The sequence below is a fragment of the Propithecus coquereli genome, unplaced genomic scaffold (assembly GCF_000956105.1).
Source record: "Propithecus coquereli isolate 6110/MARCELLA unplaced genomic scaffold, Pcoq_1.0 Scaffold60, whole genome shotgun sequence".
NCBI classification, from domain to species: domain Eukaryota; kingdom Metazoa; phylum Chordata; class Mammalia; order Primates; family Indriidae; genus Propithecus; species Propithecus coquereli.
In genome coordinates this window covers 1,816,109-1,821,876 of record NW_012151952.1, presented here as the reverse complement: position 1 = coordinate 1,821,876, position 5,768 = coordinate 1,816,109, and positions in this window count along the sequence as shown.

Here is a 5,768-nt window from a genome sequence, read left to right as displayed (position 1 = left end):
CAACTTGTTACAACCAAAAATAACTCCAGACATTGCCGAATATCCCCTGGGGGTGCAAATTCACCCTTGGTTGAGAAACACTGCTTTAAAAGATAAGTTCAAGATAGTTTCAAAGTGGTTGCACCAGTTGTTATACTCACCAGAAATGGGAGTATACCCTATATACCTGTACCCTCTGTGACACGTGATTTTGTCAGACTTCTACATTTTTGTCAATATCTTTTAGCATGGCAACTTAACCAAAAGCTGTCTTTATTTCTAGCTACTCCTCTAACTCTAGGCTGTAACTAACCAACCTGTTTTCCTTTGATTAAAGGGGCCCATTGTTCTTATTCATTTATTCATCCTGCAAATATTTGAGTAGCAACTACATGCCCAGGACTGGCTAGGCATGAGGTACAGGGGGTCAAAAAGGAATGTGTTCCTGCTCCCATGTAGCTTGCATACTAGTGGAGGAAATGGATATTAGTCAAATTGCCATGCTGTTCAACAGAAAGGAACAGAAATGTAGTGCTGAAGACCTGCAATAGGGGAATTTGACCCAATCAGCAAGGTCAGGAACATACAAGAGAATGGAAGAGCACCAGTGTTTCTAAAGGGTCGAGAGTGAGGAGGCTGTGGTTTGAGGTTCTGCAGGAGATGGAGGTGAGGGTCGGACCATGCAGAGCCTTGACAGTCAACTTCAGGGGTCTAGGTGTTATCATAAAAAGAGGGGAGGCCGTTTGTATCAGTCTGCTCAGGCTGCCATAACAGAATGCCACAGACTGGGAGGCATAGACAACAGAAATATATTTTCTCACAGTTCTAGGGGCAGGAAGTTCAAGATCAAGGTGATGGTATGGTTGGTTTCTGGCGAGGGCTCTCTTTCTGGCTTGCAGATGGCTATCATCTTGCGGTGCCCTCACAAGGCCTTTCCTGTGCGCACACACTCCTGGTGTCTCCTCTTATAAGGATACCAGTGCTGTTGGAGTAGGCCTTCACACCTATGACCTCATTTAACCTTAATTGCCTCCTTAAAGGTTCTGTCTCCAAATACAGTCACATTGGGGGTTAGGGTTTTGACATATGAATTACTTTATTCATTTTTTTAATTAATTCATTCACCAGTACAATCATTCATTATCTATTAAGGAATAGATATTAAGGAATAGAAATGCTTACACTTCTAGGGGCTGGGAGTATAGCAGAGAGAAAAGCAGACAAAAATTTCTGCCCTTGTGGGACAAACTGGGCCCAAAACTGGAGCAAAGTTTTGTTAATAATACCCAGTCCCATGACAGAGAAGGTCATTAGCTTCCTCATTGTTTTTTTCAAAATGTGAGAGAAAGTAAGTGTATGAAGTTTAGAGACAGTGGTAGTGACTCTGGAAGGAAAAGAAAGTACAGACATCTGGGATGAGGGGATGGAGAAAGTGAGTGTCTGTCCTGGGAAGTCGTCACACAGACAAGAACCTGCCACCTGCCTAGGATTCGACATTAGTGAGGTGACCATTTTCCCCTCCTCTAGTATGGACAATTCTAATCTGTGAAAAGAGCCGGCCCTTCTGTCCAGGTGATCCCTAAGGCACTTTATCTCTTATAATTCCTCATGTGACATTGTGAACCAAGAGAAAAGAAGAGAATGGTCTTACTATGTATGTAAACCCTTATAATAGGATACAAGAGGGCCTAGGAATCCTAGACAGTCATTATTTACCCTAAATTTCAATATGTACTTTCCAATAGCTAAGCAGCCAACTCACTTCCTTGATGAGTGCCCCCTCCCCAGGGCTTCTCAGTTAAATAAAAGTCAGATGGGAATTGATCAAGTATCTAACGTTGAAACAATTAAGCTTAAAAAAATGCTGCTGCAGTGATGTAATAAAAAAAAAACAGAGAATGTGTTTGAAATTCATTGAAGCATAAAACTAAATTAAGTAGATAAGTGCCTATTTTTAATTTGAACCTACGTAAAGACTGGTATTTAGGCATTAATTCTTAAACAAAGGGCTGCTGTCAGGGTCCTAAAATAAATAGCATATGTTCAGAGGTAAAAGGAGGCCCCAAATTAGACAAATTTAAATAATCTAGAATGCTCAAAGAAGACATAAATATGCATTTGCCTGCGTTCTCTGGGAAGTGAGATGAATGCCTCCAAGCTCTGAATCAAGAAATGTTGCCATTCCCTATCCATTCATGTTAACTCAGATGTAATTTAATACTTTGCCCCTCATAGTATAAATCTCCCATCTGTTTATTTGCTCACTAATGTTGATTTCAAAATTATTCCTTCAAAAAATAAATAAACCTGAAAGCATTCTCTGTAATTAGGAAAAAAAACCAAACCTTTCTATGAGGAAAACAATAGAAATAATACATCCTGTGAATCTGTTTCTTGATGACATTTAACTGGTGTCAGGGACCTGAACTCTATCACCTCATTAACATAGTTCTTTGTAACTTGATGGGAATCACTGGGGGTTGGTGCAGTTTCCCAAACTCTGACTTTCCTGTCTCCAGAAATGCTATTATTTCAGGGCGGATACCAATATTTCACAGATGAACTCTGGGTAGCAAGGCTAGGCTAGTTCATGAAAAGTAATTAGGAAGGTCAGGGTTCTTACAGATTGTGAAATCTACTTATGCCGATTGAGCAGAAAGAATATTATCACGGAGAATTAGGTAGCTTAATGAATTTCCAGAAGGACCAGAAATCAAGCTGAGATCTATATAACCAAGAACTTGTGGCTAAAAGATATGCCCAACTATAGCATGGACTCTTCTAACTAGAACCCCACTCCTCGCCCTTGTGTCACTTGATACCAGTGATGTTGTGACCTCTTTCTGAACTGCCCCCAGGAGAGCCCTGCACCTTCCACATAGTGCTTGGCAGAAGCTCCAATCTCTCTGCTTACTTGCTGCAACCTCCTTATACTCCTCATGGTAAACTTCCAAGTCTCCTGGAGGTGCATGTCTGCCTGGAAGCCTCCAGGTCACCTGCATAACTCTCTTCAAGGGAGTCTGGCAAATGCAGTCCTCTGTAGTCGGGAAGACATGCCAGAGTGGGAGCCACAGGAGCACACCTGCTGAAAATGAGTAACCTCACCAGGCTGTTCACCTATTTTCAGACCCTCCTCCATCTTCAGGGCCTCTTTCCAAAATTAAAAAATTGGTCCTGGGAAAAGGAAGAAATTCAGCAATGTTGAGCTTTATACTACTTAATATACTTTGGAGGCATATATAAATGTATTATTAGGAAAATTAACTTTTATATTACTCAGGATGCTCTCAATTCTACTAGCTTAAAAAACAAAACAGAAAGAGAGTGAGAGGGCATTTATTAATATGTAGTGTGAAGAAGATACTGAGATATCTCCTAGGATCCGTGTATTAAACTTAGTAAGCAATGAAACAAGCTTTGGGGACAGGAACTGGGATTCAAGATCTCCAGGACATAGCTGTCTCTCCCTCCTCCCTCTTTCCCCCAGTTATATGCCCATTCAGTTCAGTCACTGTTAACAGGTGTTGGCTCAACCTGCCTGGCTATACCTGAATTACATGTCTTCCCTGGGGATGTGTGGGTGTAGTATTTTGTGATTGACTGCTCCATTAAAGCTGTATTTTTAGTTTCTCTCCTGGCGGGTAACATGGCTGTCAGTAGTTCTGTATTTACATTCTCATAGTACATAATTCCCATAAGTCTTTAATGGAATCCATGTAATACTAGTTCAAAATATTAACTGTGAGAAGATTATGTATTTCCTGACCCATTTATATCAACTTTCACCATATGACTTGTGGTACCTCTTTCTGTGGGGAAATTATAGTTTTTTACTTCCTTGATGTCAGATTTGGATCAAGAAAGAAACCTTGGTTGTTGAAAGCCATTGGGATTTGAGAGTTTATTACAACGGCATAACTGAGCCTAAGCTGACTGATACAGACAACTTCTTTCTTCAAATATTTGTATATTAAACTCTCATGGCAGAACTCTATTGGCTCTGCTGTCCAGATCTTGAACCAATCACCATCATTGGGAGGAGAGCAGAAATGTGATTGGTCAGCTCAGGAAGTCATACATACATTTCTCTGATCAATGAGGAAAGCTTTAGTGGTTGTGAGTGGGATGTGAGAGGTGCTCTGATGCTGTCAGAACTTTATTAATTGGGGAAGGGAGTGATATGGTTCTCAAAAGGAAAGGAAACATAGGTGGCTAAAAACACATGTCTGGTAGAATTTCTTCCTTTATCATCTTTAAAATTCCGAAAAACTTCCTCACTTACCTCTCAGGGTTGCTAGTTTCTCTGTACCTGGTCACAGAAGGCTATGGGCATGTATCATTGAAAAAGTTTTCTTGGAATATAAAGAGAAATCCTGTTTTGTTTGGGGTTGACCTGTCCTGTGTTAAGAGGGCAAAAGTTTATTTCCTACTTCTCTTTCAGGAGGCCAGAACTATCCTGTGCTTTACTTTTTTGATTTGTATCAAAGACTAAGTGACTGTTTCATCTTCTTTTATAAACAGGACTCATCATTTCCCCATTTCAGTTCCCAGAAGGCTCAATAAAACATAAGCTGAAACCTCAAAGAAAACAAAGCTGTGGAATCTTCCCCTCACCTGCATAAATATAACCGCACTTTGTACCCTGTCCCCAGTCTGCCTTTACCTTGAGAAGAACGTGAGACTGGACCCTCCTTGGGGAGGGAGCGTGTGTTAGCAGCATATTGATGACCACCTTGCCTCTGTGGCAAACATTCCCTTGAACAACTGTGCCTTAGAGAAGTCTGCTAGACTGATTTGGGGGCCACCGATCTGTGCTGACATTTGTGGTCAGGGCAAAACTGTTTGCTAAACCTATTGAAAGCACCGTCTTTAATTAAAATCTGGGCTCTTGCGACACAGGAATAAATGAACATCATCTGTTATTTTGTATCGTTGGAGTCTAAAGTCTAATGAATACATTTCCTTGGGAGCTGCCTCTGGGATTTTATACCTGAATTGAATTATTATTGGTAGAATGTAAACTGAGATTTTTTTTTCCCCTTGCAGTTTAGCCTCATGTCTACAAGATAGGTCTGTTTTTCTAGTAGGGTCAAACTTATTCCTGAGCAGAAGTGATTAAACAACACAGAGATCCTCACTGTCATCTTATATCTACTCTGGAGATTGTTCTTTTTAAAGCCAGGTGTGTCCACCAGTGCCCACGGAAGTGCTAGGATGGAGCAATTAATATAAAGATGGTATCATATCTTGTATTCTTACTGATATTAATGTTCAATCCATATGGGAACTAAATTTTTTCTGGGACTTGTATTTCAACTGATTTTGTCTACTTTGGAGACCTAAAACATGAATACGATAGGATTTTAATTGTGCTTAATGGGAAATAGTCTAATAACTCTACATACTTTATGTAAAATAAAGTGTAAAACGTGGGGAAATTGAGGCCCAGAGAGAGAGGAAAGACCTGTATAAGGTAGAACTGTGACTTAGTAACAGTGGAGCTGGGGTGAATATCCAGTTTCTTTGTCTCTCCTTTCTGTTGCATTCACACTTCCCACAGTACTGGGGGTCCTACTACTGGTAATCTTCAATGGATTTAGAGAGTTCTGTGCTGAGAGAGGCATTCCTTTTTCAATTCCCTTTCAGACTCCAACAAGGAGGTGGTCTTAATTCAATGGCATACTTTATACTTCTGTGAATATTTGCTAATCTTTGTACAACAAAGAGATAGTGAGCCTCATTAAATTCTGCTAGATTTAATAATATAGCTTTGTTTCTATTGAATTTAT